This window comes from Caretta caretta, chromosome 2, assembly GCF_965140235.1.
Source record: "Caretta caretta isolate rCarCar2 chromosome 2, rCarCar1.hap1, whole genome shotgun sequence".
Classification (NCBI taxonomy): domain Eukaryota; kingdom Metazoa; phylum Chordata; order Testudines; family Cheloniidae; genus Caretta; species Caretta caretta.
The window spans coordinates 160,077,025-160,092,652 of record NC_134207.1 but is presented as its reverse complement, the minus strand read 5'-3'; the positions used below and the strand labels follow the sequence as shown (position 1 = coordinate 160,092,652).

Genomic DNA, 15,628 nt, shown 5'->3' with positions numbered 1-15,628 from the left:
CTCTAGGGTACAGACGTGGGGCCCCGCATGAAAGACCCCCTAAGTTTATTTCTACCAGCTTTGGTTAAAAACTCCCCAACGCACAAATTCTCCCTTGTACCTTGGATTAGGTAACGCTGCCACCACCAAGTGATTCAGACAAACTCAGGGAAAGGACCACTTGGATTTCCTACTTCCCCCTAATATTCCCCCAAGCCTCCACACCCCCTTTCCTGGGGAGGCTTGAGAATAAACAAGATGAGCACAGACCAACCTTGGGTTTTTTTAGGACACTAAAAAAAAAACCCCAATCAGATTCTAAAAGAAACAGAACTTTATTACAAAGAAAAAAGGTAAAAGAAGCAACTCTGTAAAGTTAGAATGGAAGATAATCTTACAGGGCAATCAGATTCAAAAACACAGAGGATTGCCCTCTGGGCCAAACTGTGAAGTTACAAAAAGAAAACCAGGAATACACCTTCCTCTCAGCACAGGGAAAATCACAAGCCAAAACAAAAATAAAGTAACGCATTCCCTTGCTAGTACTTACTAATTCTAATGGAGTTGGATTGCTTGCTTCCTTGATCTGTGTCCAGCAAGAACACAGAACAGACAGACCAAAACCTTTCCGCCCCCCCACCGGGCCCCAGATTTGAAAGTATCTTGTCCCCTTATTGGTCCTTTTGGTCAGGTGCCAGCCAGGTTACCTGAGCTCCTTAACCCTTTACAGGTAAAAGGATTTTGTGCCTCTGGCCAGGAGGGATTTTATAGTACTGTATACAGGAAGGTTGTTACCCTTCCCTTTATATTTAAGACAGGGAAGGTTCACTCTCTCCTGGCTGGGCTGTTCTTTTCACTCCAGTAATGCTACGGGGGCCTCGGGGAGAGGCTCACTCCCGGAGTCAGATACAGGAGGGGCAGCAGGGTCCAGGGAACAGGTGCTATTCCTGCCCTGCCACTGTCTGTTTGTGAGGCCTTGGCCTTGTCATTCCCAGGCTCGGTGCTTCAGTTTCCATTCTCACCAGCCTGTGCCTATTTCCCTGCAGCTTCACGTCCGTGTTGGTGCCAGTTGCACCCCCATACTACACAGTCTAAAACCAGCTCCTCTCTTGCAGGCACCATGACACCTGCCCTGGCTCCAGAACTGGAGACCCACCTCCTGAGAAATGCCCTACACACAGTCTTCACTCTGAGCTCGGAGAAGGACACCACCAAAGTCCAGGTAGATCATCCTCCTAGTCCTCCCTGCCAGGAGTACGAGTGGCCTCTGGTCCCTGCTCCCTTGATTCGCTGGAGCTCCAGAGATAGCGGTGGGGTGGGCACACATGGAACAAGCTGCAGGGGATTCCCTCCTTCCTTCCTTCTGCTGTGTTTTCCCCAGCAGCCCAGCTTCCATCCATAGCAGTTTGTCTGTTCCATATTCTGCTGCCTATGAGGCCATCCACAGAGACTTGCTAAGCTCATGGATTGAAGAGCCAGCTGTCATCCTGCCATGAATCCTTGCTAATTGCCTGCAGTGGGATGTGAATGAGAGAGGCCAGGATATGTGTTTGGGGATCTCACCAGTGCTTCCCAGAGACCCCTCTCCCCATCCTGTGTCAGGTGTAGCTCCAGTTTCCCTAAATCTGACCCATGGCTCTCCCTTGCTTTGCAGGCTCTGCACAATGTCATGCCAGAGCTCCTGGATGCCATGCTGGGGATCCTGCTGGCAGAGTCCCCAGACACAGCCAGGCTCCACTACATCTTGGAGGTGAGCCCCCTGAGGTGGGCAGGAGGGCAATTTTACCTTAACTGTTCGGAGGACTGCTAAGGAGAGACTAGACAATCCATTTTCCAGTCTGTTGTCCCAGCTCGTCCTTGGTCGGGGCAGTCAGTGAAATGCAGTGTCAGGCCGTTCCTCCTTGAAGGACAGAGGAAGGAGCTGGGACTTCACCCAGAGCTCTGCCTGGTTCTGTTGAGCACTATCCACAGGGCCCCTGGCTGGCTTGGGGAGTAAGAGTCTGAATCCCACAGCCTGTGAGATCCAGTAGATGGTCCTCAGAGAAGAGGCATATGCTAGGGAAACAGGAGGGCCCCCAGGGTATCAGCCATTCTCTCCAATCGGTGCTGAGATTCCTGGAGGGATTGTGCTCACAGTCACTCCCTTCATCCAACCAAGGACTTGAGAGCCAGGGTGGGGTGAGGGGTCTGTCTCTTTCCTGGTGAGCTGTTCAGGAATCAGGAGTTCAGGGAGGATGGGACCAGCCCCGACACCAAACACTATCCCAATCTAGAGAGACACTGACAAATTGTGACCTGCAGGATACAAGCACCATCCTGAGGGCAACAATCCCCTTCTGAAGCTCTGTGATAAATGACTCAGATATTCCACCCTACACACAATGTTTCAGAGCCCTGTGGATGGGGAGGGGCTCATTTGCACAACTCGTGCACCTGCCCATTCATCCTGACCTGCCTCCTTCCCCCATAGCATGTCAATGTCTGGATCGTCTCCAAGGTGTCCCAGGAGAGAGTCTGGGCCATTAGGAGCAGCACAGCCCTGCTCAGATTCACCATCACCCTCCCTGAGTTTGACATAAGTGGCCTTTGACCCCAGCATCCTCACTCCAGGCATAGGTGGGCTGGCTCCGATGGGCTGTAGAATCTGCTGCTGCAGGGGCTGTGGGTTAGGAGTGTTCCTCTCGGGGAGACAGACAAAGTCAGAGCAGGGAATGAGTTAGGCTTGAGGCAAGTTCTTTTCCTGGTTAAGTGGTGACCCCAGCCCTTTAAGGGGATCATGCTCCAGCCCCTGCTCCAACCAAGTTCATGCCTGGCCTTCGGTCCCTTCTTGCCATCCTGGAGCAGTTCTAGGCTCCCTTGGGGGCAGAGAAAATGAAGGGTCTAGCTTTAGCTTCTCTCCCCCAGCATCTCCTGCAGAGGGGCTGAGGGGAAGGAGACTCCTGGCCCAGGGGGGACTGGGAGCTGACAGGAAAATGCTGATGGAGTCCTCTCTCCCTCTCCCTTCCATTGGAACTCAGCAGAATTCCCTAGGATGGGTCACCATGTGACAGCTGGCTCTGTTTGTCAGTGACCCAGATAAAGACATCAGCCGGCAGGCCAGCGAGGGACTCTACCAACTGCTGCTGCACCACAGGGGTAAGGAACCCAGCTGGGAAATGGGACCCAATAGGAGACTGAGAGTGACCGTAGCTGGGTAATGGGACCCCAGCCAATTTATCTCAGACTGACCCCAGCTGGAGAATGAGTCTCTCTGTCTATTTCTCTGTTCTTCTCCACCCTCTGCAATTCTACTGGACCAGGGATGCAGCGAGGACTCTGCCCACTGTGCAGCCACCAATGGGATTGGAAGGACACAGACACTTCAAGCAGAGTGACAAATGTGTGCGTGTCTCTGTCTCCCAGGGCTGACCATCCATGAGGTGGAAGACCTGAGGTGCTGGGACTGGCACCAGGACAGTAGGCTCCTGGGCTACAGGAACACAGCCAGGGTGGGGGAGGTAAGGACACTCTGCCAGGGCATGACACGGCTCAGGAAGTGGGGCTGGCTAGTTCCCAGCAGTGCCTACCTACTGGAGACAGGACAAGAGCCCACTTCTTATTTCCAGCTCAGAGTTCCTTATCCAGCACCCAGTGGGACAGGCTGGTACTAAAGGTCCCATGTTGGAAACTCGTTAGTTGCCCTGATTTGTTTGTCTGACATGGATCTATTGCTACATGGTCTAAGGAGAATCCCCAGTGGGTGAGTTAATGTGGAATTATGACTCTGGGTGTGTCTCTGCTCCGTGTCTCCTTGGCTGATATCCAAGTCTGAGAGAAGAGCACTGGGTCAGTGAGTCACTATTGCCTGTCCAGACCCAGCACTTTAGCAAGGCTAATGAATTACAAGTGTTACCTCATCATGGACTTATATTCTTAGGACATGGTGCTATCACTCCTGGGAAGGGCAGGAGAGTCCCCTAAGTGCCCCCTGTGAGCCTTTCCTGCCTGCCTCACAGGGCTGCACCCAGTTCCCTGTGGCCTAGTGTCCGTGTCACCTGAGCCACCACCCAGAATTGCTCCCATCACTGGCAGCCTGGCAGGCCAAGGACTGACTGGTGATGGCGACTGACCAGGCAGGGCTGAAGCACATGGAAGGGGGAAGCTTGCCCTGCTGCTGGCAGGGCTGGGTCTGCTCTAGAGAGAACCAGAGGATTCAGTCAGCAGGGGCTGCTGAACTGCCCCATTCACGAGGGCTGCAATCCTGTGGCTTCAGCATTAATCACTGGGATGATTTGGGGAAAGGCCTCAACCTCCACCCACCCCACTTCAGTGTCGCCACAATCCCTCCTGCACCCCCTGCTAGAGCCCTCTCTCTGCCCTACCTGGGTGGGGGTGGGGGTGGAGGAGAGGATTCTGAGAACTTGAGCTGTGTCCCCAGGTCAGTTGGAGGTGGAACAGCTGTCAGGGGCACTGAGGGGGAGGTGGCAGGAGCTCACCCTACAAGGAGGGGGGTTGGCACTGGCGGTCACTGGGGAGAACAACAAGACTCCATCCTGGGGGTCAGGAGGATGAATCCATCCCTCAGACATGGGCAGCTGTTGGGTTGAAATGCTGCTGGTTCCAGGTGCCGTTAATCCTCCCTGATTACTGGGGGGGGTCTGAGTCTATGACAGGTTCTCATTCCCTTGCAGCAGGAGGACGTCATGGCCAATGTGATGTGCCAGCTCCACATCATCTGGCACTTGCACCAGGTGCCCGAGGCGCTGCAGGGACTGTGCCTTGCTGGATGCCTTTAAAGATTCTCCTCCCATGTTCAGCAACTCCCGCTCTCTGCTGCAGGTACTGCTCTATCTCACTGTAAATAGGGGGCTGGCGGAAGGGGAAATGGAGCCCCTGGCACTAACAGAAACTCTCTCCCCTCTCTGTGGAGCAGGGTCCTTCTCTTTGCCCCCAAAATTCCTTCATCTGGGACAGGAGCTCCCCTCACTCCCATTCCCCTCCCCCCATTTTCTTGGCATGACCCCCATTCCATTCCCCGTGCTCCCAGACAGAGCTATCCCTGCCCCATATGGTGCAGAAGGCCCTTTGTGTCAGGGCTACAGCACGTCTGCCCAACTGAAGCTCAGAAAGGCCCACTTTTGAGGAGGTGGGGATGGGACAGAGGCTCAGGGCTAGCTTCACCTCCTGCCCTTTATTCTCCACTTGGCCCTTCTACGGGGTCTCAGATTGTGAAATGAATAGGAGCCTCCTTCCCAGCTGTCTTCCAGGCCCTGGGATCTGTCACAGCCTCTAAATGGGCACAGCCTGCAGCTGAGACACCTCAGGGAGCAGTGGGGGCAGGTCACCTTGTCCTACCAAACCAAGCAGTGCTGAGTCTCAAAGAGGCTGAGAGGAAAGACCCTGCTCCTTCATGGAGGTAAGAGCCATTTACTCCTTGGGGCATGGGGGTCTCTTGGGGGAGAAATGGGATCCCTAATACATAGCCTGGCTGAGAGCTTCCCCCGTCTCTGGATCCCAGCCCTGGGACAGAGACGTCTCCATCAGTGTTCCACGCTTGGTTTTTTCCTATGAAGAGGCTCCCCAGACATGTCCTTCTACCTGGACTCCTGAGAGCATTTCTGGAAGGAGGCTCCAGCCCCTCAAGCATGAAGAGAGCATCATGCAGTCTCGTTCACATGGCATCTTGGTCCCTTACCCCAAACTAGTCATGGGAATGTATACTGTTTAGTGTTAATTGACCCCTTCACCAAATGGATAGAAGGGTACCCGACCAGAAATTATACCGCCAGTACTACTCTAAAGATGCTATTAGAAAATGCATTTAGCCAATTTGGTTTTCCCTGGATCATAGATTCAGATCAAGGCATGCATTTCACAGGAGAATTAACCAGGCAGCTGTGCATAGCACTGGGAATACATCAAAAATTTCATGTAGCTGATCACCCCCAATCTTCTGGCTTGGTAGAAAGATCAAATCGTACTTTAAAACTGCGCTTAGAAAACTAATCGATTCATCTGGAAAAAACTGGCACAAACATCTACCTCTTATTTTGATGGCAATTAGATCTAGTGTAAGTGTTCATGGATTTACTCCATATGAAGCACTCCTTGGAAGGCCTATGTTAACGCCTGAACAATGGTGGATGCCAGGAGGGGTACACCCTGACGAGTACTGCCCCAGAACTGTAATGGACAATTACATAAAGTCAGTTTTTAATACTATATCAGAGGTGCAGAAAGCTGTTGCGATTAACTTGAACGGAAATATCCACAAAGTAGACCAAAGGTTAAATAACAACTTGAAGCATGTTGAATGGAACGTAGGGAATCACATTTTTTTCAAGTATTTCTCAGAGAAAAATCATCCTCTGAGTCCTAGATGGGTTGGGCCAGTAACCATTCTCAATAAAACCAGCCCAACAACTTACCTGCTGGAGTTAAAGTCTGGAACACACCGAGTTCAAAAGTGGCTTCATAGCTCACAACTAAAAGCATGGAAAGGAAACACCCATGCTGATCCCTCTGAAAGAGAAAGTAAAAAGAAAAGTGATCAAAACCCACCTTGAATTAATGATTAACACTCTCATGTCTTTCCTTTCACAGGTACCATAGGAAGCATGAGTGCTACTGGAAAACTTCTATTGTATATAGTTACATGGCCATACCTGTGGGCCAGGCAAGGTTTAACCATCAAAGAGAATGAACACTGGTTCTGTAAAGTCAATGAGAACCTAATTTACAAATGGAAGGTTCCCATTTTTGAATACAACGAATATGATCAAGAGGATACAAAAGGACAGGAAGAAAGAATATACACCCAAGAGGATTTTGAAGATGAGGACTATAATGAAGATTATGATGAGGAATATGTTGACGGTTACAAGAATCATAAAGGAAGTGTTCAAAAGATATCTGAAGTAAATCAAATGAGACCAAGGGTACCACTTGAGACCCCTACAAAGCCATTTCCAGAGTAAGGCCAGATGAAACGACAAGCTAAGTGCCACCAAGGGTACGCATACCCTTTAGATTTGGAATGGGGAGGGGACGAAAAGATGTGCCCGTAACTAAAGTTCCTCCCACACCTGCATATTGGATCATACCTGAGGATGTAATGATTGGCTTGGCCACTATCTATGCATATGTGGCAGAGGGATACTGTTACTTGGTAATAAAGGAAATTAAAAGTAACAATTCATTGGTATCATTCACTCTGCATGACAACCGAGTGCATGACCCAACAATGAATCCAACGGGGCAGCTGAAGTATATCAAAAAGTTATCCTATGGATGTGGTTGGATGTTGGATCCATCCCTTTTTTTAGGCTGCTCACAGGATGTAAAGGATTGGGATTTATCCAAATGCCTAAATCTTAAAATTAATACACCTTCTACAACAACTCCAGGACTCATAAACATCACTGCCATTTTGCACCATCATAATCTCTCATCTACCTCAGTCAAACTCTGTATCCTCTGCATGATCATGAATATTTAATTATGAATCTGTCCTGTCAAATTTGCAGAAAACAATGTTCTATCTCATTACATGGTTTTATTTCATCCAAGTTTTGTAAGTTAGGCGATTCAATAATATACCATAACATTACTTGCATGGGCACTTTTACGTTCAATGTTAGCACTTTGCACTCCAGACAATGGACAGTTAAAGGCCCATTTCAAGCAGAAACATTGTTTCAGCTAACTATTGCTCTGCCTCTGCAAGTTAGCTATGTGGGACCTTTTGTTATTAAAAAGGATGTGGCAAGAGTCATGATGATAGAGCCTCAATTTGCTCTAAAGAAAATTATAATGTCTATCCAACTTTCCATCATTCCACTGCACCTGCCTTGTGCACCTTACGGGACACCTCTGCTAATGGGATGGAGGGCATGGTTACAAGGGATTTTGCCACCCTCCACACAACAGAGGAAGCGAAGGGATGTTGTAGTGAAGGTACTTGCGGGTGTAGGGGCTGGTCTCAGAGTAATTAATGCAGTGGATCAGAACTTCCTCACCAAGAGAATAGGGGATCTAGGACATGACGTTTCCATCTTGTCAGAGCCCTGTCATTGGCATTGATGGTGCTGAATTTAATATTGTAAACATCCTTCCCTGCTGGTTAGATATACAGGAACAGGATCATCTGCAAGTATTGGGAGCTCTTAGCATCCTTCCCTTCAAACCTGTCCAAAGGCATTTGCCTGTGTGGAAACCCAGCAATGGCTGTTAAGTGTAGCAAAATCGATTGTGCAAGATGGCCTAAATGGAGACATGCCCTTGGAGTTAAAGAGAATCATCGGAAGTAACTCCAATGAGTTTGAAATAAATCATCAGAGGTGGTGGAAACTCGTTCATTTTACATATTTCCCCCACAATGAACCTATCATAGCACTCGTACTTACACTGAAGTCAGCAACCGAGGAGACAATCAACCCTCTGGTTCCATTAGGACTCTTCACCAATCAATCCCTACTGCTGCCAATCGATGATTGCAAATGGGTACATCTCAAAGGCAAAGAATATAAGCCAATCAACCTACAAGCCTGTACCGAGCAGAAGGGGTTGGGGTACACTTGTACATCTGGAATATGGGAAGAAGCCCATGTGTGCCTAAACTCCCAGTCAGGGCCATGTAATTATGAATTGCACCAGCACTCCCTTAATAACCAGTCCGCCATAGTGCAAGTAGATAAACATTGTTTATGCATAAGAAGTTTGTGTCCGGTATTTACTGTAAGTAGATTCTATAAAATTGTTAATAATTTCACTGTAAATATATGTTCATGCCAAATGTTTAGTTTAAGGGGTTGTGACATAAATGTCACCTTGCATGATTTAGAGTCGGAGGTTATTCAATCAGAATATCGTTTGTATGACTATATTGAGCCCATACATATTGGAGCTGACCTAGAAGCAATCAGAAGGTTATTACATCATAAACAGCTCACGTATTACATCAACGATTTAAGGTCAGAAGATCTTAAGACCCTCCTTACAGTCCATCATTCTGTAGCTAATATAAAGCGAATCCTTAAGAAGGTAAAGGAGGAAACTTCACCACCATGCTTGTGGGAAGGTATTTTTAGTACAGATGCAGGTGAGACACATGCTGTTTGGTTCATAATGCTTCACCTGATCATGGTACTTTTAATAATTCAATTTCTTCGGATCTTCTATGTAATTATATTAAATGTTTGTCTGTGCAGGCTCAAGAAAGCTAAGAAAATATCTAAACAAACCCCTTTTGATATTTCAGCACTTAACGCTCTGATATAACAGCTTGTCTTAAAATACACGCCTATCCTCTTTTGTATTTTATACATAATGTTTTGTGCTAATATGTATAATAATGGGGTGGTTATTGTGATTGTTAATCTCAAATAGGAGGGGATATGTTAGGTATAAATAAGTAAAGAATGTTGGTACTTTTCAATGTGTTCAATTTGCTGTCTTAATTGTATTTATGAGGTAATGTTATGTGAATCACTGTGTTTTTAATTAAATCCAACATGGAGTATATGAACTGTGACCCTTAGATTCCATCTTTGAAAGCTGACTTGTTTACAGTTAAGACGCTGGATTCCCCTGGCTCAAACCGGACAGAACCAGCTTTTCCTGCCAGAGCCAGCCCCCAACATTCCATTCCCTCAGAACTTTTCCCATCACAGAGACTATATGAGATCTTGTTCAGTGCCTGCACGGGACTGTCCATTCCACTGGCAGCGCGTGTGCGGTCAGGTCTTCCCAACTCTCCAGAGCCAGTGAGAAGAACACCATCCATCCCGTAGCGAGACTGAGGAAGGAGAGGCCTACCATCACCATCCCCACCACAGCAAATCCATCTTACCTGTGAAGGGTCCTGCTGCTTTCCTGTGATCAGCATCCCAGACGGTCTCTCCGCCTGTGACGAAGTCCATCAGTTGTCGGGACTCCCCGGTGGTCCTCTTCAAAGGCTTCCAATTAGCCAGAGAGAACATAAGAACATAAGAATGGCCATACTGGGTCAGACCAAAGGTCCATCCAGCCCAGTATCCTGTCTACCGACAGTAGCCAATGCCAGGTGCTCCAGAGGGAGTGAACCTAACAGGTAATGATCTAGTGATCTCTCTCCTGCCATCCGTCTCCACCCTCTGACAAACAGAGGCTAGAGACACCATTCCTTACCCATCCTGGCTAATAGCCATTAATGGACTTAACCTCCATGAATTTATCCAGTTCTCTTTTAAACCCTGTTATAATCCTAGCCTTCAAAACCTCCTCAGGCAAGGAGTTCCACAGGTTGACTGTGCGCTGTGTGAAGAAGAACTTCCTTTTATTTGTTTTAAACCTGCTACCCATTAATTTCATTTGGTGGCCCCTAGTTCTTATATTATGGTAATAAGTAAATAACCTTTCCTTATTCACTTTCTCCACACCACTCATGATTTTATATGCCTCTATCATATCCCCTCTTGGTCTCCTCTTTTCCAAGCTGAAAAGTCCTAGCCTCTTTAATCTCTCCTCATATGGGACCCGTATGAAGGTCCTGGGCCTTGCATCCGTATATTGTGTCCACTGTGCCTAGAAATAGTAGGGAAAGGTTTCTGAATTGGAGTATTGTTTGTTGTTTTCTCAAACACCAAGGGAGGTTTTGTGGGTCTGAGCTTTACGCTCCTAAACCAGTCACTGATTCACTGTTTTGTTTATGCTCATGTTTCTTCCTCCTATTTTACCCTGTTTCTGTATCTTTATCCTTAATATACTTATCTTTGTACCATATTACCTTGTCTTCTCTTTATTTTCACTGTACCACACAGGGAGGGAGGGACACGTCTATTGTCAGCAAATCTAACCGGTGACAGACACGGAAGAGAGTCGAATCTGCCCTTCTGAGAAAAGGGGCTTTCCTTTTCTATTTCCCCTCCTCTACCATTTCTAGAATTTTCCCTTTTGAAGCGTTACCTTATTCCCCTTGAGGTAATAGCTCCCCAGCTCCACTTCTCAGAGCAGGACAAACAAACCCTTCATCTCCCAGAGTCCCGACTCTTTGACCTTCTTCCGATCAGCAGTGGGGTTTCTCCAGCTCCCTCCCCACACCTGTCAGCCTCTGAATGATGAAGGGCCTGAATGTCAGAGTCATCAGAACAAGCAAACTCCAGTTCCAGCCAGTGGAGCCTGTGCTTCCTCAGCCCCTCTGGAAACCAGGTCTGAAATGGGGAGCAAGGGCTTCAACCCAGTAATAGCAGGACTGGGCAGAGCAGGCCTGTAACAGGGTGCTTTCCCCTGGGCTGAAGAGCCTGGGGCTTAGCCAAGCTGATTACAGAATGAGCCCTAACTGAGAGTGTACGGGGAGATTTTGGCAAACCAGTAAAGTGCCTGAATCATTATTGCTTATTGCTAATAATAGCCAAGTCAGCAGGCAGTAGATTGGCCATGCAGTGGCTTTAGTTTAACCAAGGCAGGAGGGGAGGAGATTTTGGGTGCTACAGAAAGGGCAGCTTGACCCCATGTCTTTCCTGCTAAGAATGTTGAAATAGCTGATATATGTATTTTAGAAAAACAGGAAGCTTGTCTATATGTGCCCTCAGGAATGTGTCTGTCAGGGCCTCAAGGCATGCTCACTCTGAAATAAACACATCTGGTTAATTGATGATCAGAAAGAAACCTCTTGCTTGACCTTTACAAACTGCTTCCTTAGCAAGTTTTCTTTAAGTGACATGTCATTGTATTACTAATGTATACATAAGGAGAAAAAGTTTGAGGTAGTTGGACTCTCCTGGAGGGACTCTTCAGGGACTCTCCCTCTGGGTGCATCTTGCAGTCTCCACTGGCAGACGTGCCACTCGAGAGCCACACTCAGCTTTGGTAATTATCAAGGGTTGGGGGTGTTTTACTAACCTGTTGTGGATGTGTGTAAGTGTTATGAAACTAAGTAAAGCTTACCTTTAAGTGAAAGCACGCTTGTGTTGTCCTGTTTGTGTCAGCCATCTATCGGTCGGATGGCTGTGTCTCCCTTGATTTATTTCCTGACACCACCTTGCACAGAGTAAAAGTTACCAAGAGCTTTGGGTTGAAAGAACCCAGGGTAACAAGAGGGACCATGTACCTTCCCCTAAAGAGCCAGATGTCTATACTGAATTTAATGTATTTTTAACATATAGTTATAAGGAACTGTGTTAATTAAGGTAATGTGGCTAATGGACCCTCTGATTCAAAAGGGAGTCTAGACAATTAACAGCTCTTAATTCCATATTTGTCACCCTTCTTCTTGTCATTGTGGCAAGGAGTAACAGTCACGAGGCGTCCAGTTCAGACCAGGAATGTTCACACCATAGAATGTATAAAAAGACTGCACGCCCGAACCGATGGGCTGTTCATCTGAGAGGCAGCCAGTATCAGACTTGTTTATGTGGGCTACGAGGATCACCTCTATTGGATCAAGATCTACCCTATAGATCTGGACGACATCTTACACCTGAGTCAACGTCATCTAACACCTGAGACAACCTACCTGATCCTGGTTCCAGCATTGCTATTGCCTGGGTTCCTGTACGTGGATGGTCTGGTGTTCCTCCTGCCCTCAGCCATAAGGTCATCCGTCGTGACACAGTATAGTTTTGGGGTATTTTGTTTAGGGTTTATTCTGTTGGAAATTATTGGGTTTATTCTGTTGGATGTAACAAAGGGGTTGTGAGGGACCAAGCTTCACGCCTACCTTTCTGGGGCAACCACAATTGCAGTTTATTGCTTCCTTAATAAATCTTTTAGGTGTTTTCGAAAAATATCTCTTTCTGTCTTTTCTTTATTAAAGTTAAGAGGGTGGTGGGAGGGATTGACATCTTTACTCCACAGGTGATAGATACTGTAGGCCAGCTCAAGTACCTGACCTCTGTCTACTAGTTTGAACATAACAGATTCTGATGACTGCGGCAGGACTCGCAGAGGAGTAGCTAACCTTTGTCAATCCTGACCTAGTGATTTTATTTAGTTTACCCTTTTATTTTGCATTGTGTTTGCAATCGGCCCAGTGACTTGGGGAGGGAATTCTACAGAGGGGAGATCGGCGGTTTGGATAGCTCTGTGGGCAAGCAGGCATCAGCTCAAATAGTTTGGTGGGCCTGACTTGTGGGCAGACATTGGGCCGTTGGGTGGCTAAGGTTGCTGCCACCCTTCCCAAAGCAACTGGCAATTGGGACGAGTGACCCTTTGAGGTTACTGGAAGGTAGTCCCAGGGATTGCCTCACAAGGTGGTGAGGAACGATCCCGTTTGGAGGGAGCTGACTTTCCTCAAAGTGGGAGGAAGCAGTCTGGAAAAAAGTCCCAAGTTTCAGGGAGAGGCTTGGCCAGCCATCTGTCCCAGGGAAACTGAGCAGATGCACTTTACAAGCGAATCCCCTGCTTGTGCCGTTAAAGGGTCTCGGCTCATAGGAGTCTGGGTACACGGCTGCAGCTAGGGTCCTCGACAGGACCTGGGGAGCTGTCAGAAACAGTGAACTTTACTGTGTTAGTCGGCGATAAGACGACTAAGGAGATGGAAAAAGTCTTCAGGATCTTGGGCTGGACAAGGCAGCTTAATAATACCTCACTCAAGTACTGTGTGTCATTATTTGGGAAAGGGTAAAACCCATGGCAGGACGGGTTGTTCTCTGGGGAGGACTCCCTCCAGAAGTTAAGCAAAACATGGGAAAGATACATGGTGTGCAAATCACAACCTAAAAAGAAAGCACAAAAAAAGGCTCTTATTTACAGTCTAGCCATGGTGAGCAAGGAGCTTGACAAACAAGCAAAATTGCTTAAAGACTCAAATGATCAAGCTCAAAATAAATTAGTGAGTAAAGTTCTGGACTTAGAAAAGCTGGCGATGAAACACAATGCCACAGCTGCTCAAGTTACTAACCAAACTATGCAGCTCACACAGTTGGAAGAACAGCTGCGAGACCTTAATGAGAAACTGATGACAGCTGAGCAGGAAAGCTTTGTCCTCAGTAAAAATCTAGAAGAATCCCAAGCCACTGTAAGTCAGCTGTAAAAAGAAGCAAAACGGTCTGGTGAGAGCAGTGCTAACTATGATGCCTGCCAGAAGAAGCTGCAGAAGCTAAAACAACAGCTTCAAAAATCATAAGGGGTAATTCATGCCTTTGAGGCAAACTCTTTGGCTGGATTTGCCTCTGATGGGTCAGAGTCAGACGCAGGCTCTGAACATGAACGGTTACCACCAACCTACACAGAGTATAACGGCTCGTTACCATCAGCTCCTATCAGCCATGAAAAGAGCCAGGAAGGGAGGCAATGACTCCCGTTCGCTCCGATAACCACCACAGTGGTTCAGTATAGACCAAATCGGCTACAAGAGACAAAATATGAGATTAAGGTTTTGTCTCCAGAACAAGCAAGAGCAATCAGGAAGCAAATAGGTCCCCTTAAAGAAAGTGCATTTGATTGGCTCGCTCAGTTGAGTAGTACTCCTAATCTCAGCCAGGAAGATGCAGTGACTATTGTAGTATATGGACGGTGAGGATTTCAATGCATTGCCCCATGAAATACCTCTGGGCAACATTAATGAAATGATTGACATTTATTTGGGGGTAATTAAATTGTTTTTCCCTTATGAAAACCTGATGGGGAAAGCATACGCAGAGATGCAGAAGCCCTCTGAGCGCCCTGAGAGCTATTTAGCCAGAAAATGACTTTTCTACTGGCTCACTGGGTTGGCTCCTGTGGTTAATGGAATAGTCAGTTATGATGCCCCTGAATTCCATGAGCTTTATGTACAAAGTTTGTTGCCAGTGATAAGTCTGGCAATGGGTCTAGTGAATTCATGTGTGGTAAGCCTCAGGGAACTAGAGGCTAGGGCTCATGAAGCCTATGAACTGGGTAAGGAAGCTCACCGGGATCAGGAAAAAAAGGAAAATAGCAGCATTTAATGCCACTGCTAAAACACAGGATGCAAGGAACAAAAACCCTAATAGCAACAAGGTTAATTCCAACTATAAGGAAGGGTTTAAAGAGTCTCCAACACCAAGAGTCCCAAATACAGATGGTGTGTTTCAAGGCACTCCTGTGGAGTTGCGGGTGTTCAGAAACACGTTATGGACAAGGCTATTAAAACATGAGCCATGGTCCCAGATAGTCTACCCATGGAATAATCCTTCCTAAAACTTTCTAAACAGGAGGGAGCACACAATGAGGGAACAGTGCCCACTATAACCCAGGGTCACCATCTCTTCAGCATGCCTTCTGAGGCCAGGTTCTCCCTCCCCCTGGATTTGTAGCCCCACTGACCAACGAGAAATGGGGGAGGCCAACAACAGATATCACGTTGGCTGGAGAGTTTGGTGAGTTTCAGCACAGGGTGCTGGTAGACACAGGGGCTTCAATGTCTCTTATTTGTACACATGCTGCACCTCAAGCTGGAAAGATACCCATAAAGAAGATCAAGACTTTAGAAAGTTATAATCACAAGTGAAGTGTGGTGCTATTTATGGTGCCATTAACATGTACTGTGGGCTCGTTTAAAACTGAAGCTTCACTGGGTTTATAGGCCTTGGATGGCTATGGCATACTGGGAGTTAATATCCTAAAAGATCTAAAGGTTATCGTAGATCTGCCTAACAAAATGTTGTGTAAAAGCCCTAGTGAAGATTATGGACTTGACATCTCTGAGGCACATAGGTTTAGCACCCTAAAG

The 15,628-nt window shown here is 47.2% G+C and overlaps 1 protein-coding gene across 6 annotated transcripts in view; it reads right to left on the bottom strand.

Annotated features, from left to right (window-relative positions):
- Positions 1 to 295: 295 nt before the first annotated feature.
- The window catches only part of MOCOS (molybdenum cofactor sulfurase), a 484,231-nt gene continuing 468,898 nt past the window's right edge, over positions 296 to 15,628 (bottom strand). For 2 of the 6 annotated variants that reach the window (XR_007355097.2, XR_007355095.2), the window contains 5 exons: positions 12,452 to 13,652; positions 9,809 to 11,976; positions 8,364 to 8,466; positions 6,387 to 6,480; positions 296 to 1,490 (listed from right to left, as the gene is read on the bottom strand). The gene's annotated coding sequence lies outside the window, so the exon portion shown is untranslated. Of the gene's footprint in view, positions 2,835 to 6,386; positions 6,481 to 8,363; positions 8,467 to 9,808; positions 11,977 to 12,451; positions 13,653 to 15,628 lie in introns of all 6 variants that reach the window. The other 4 variants (XR_007355098.2, XR_012667119.1, XR_007355099.2 and 1 more) reach the window with 4 other exon arrangements.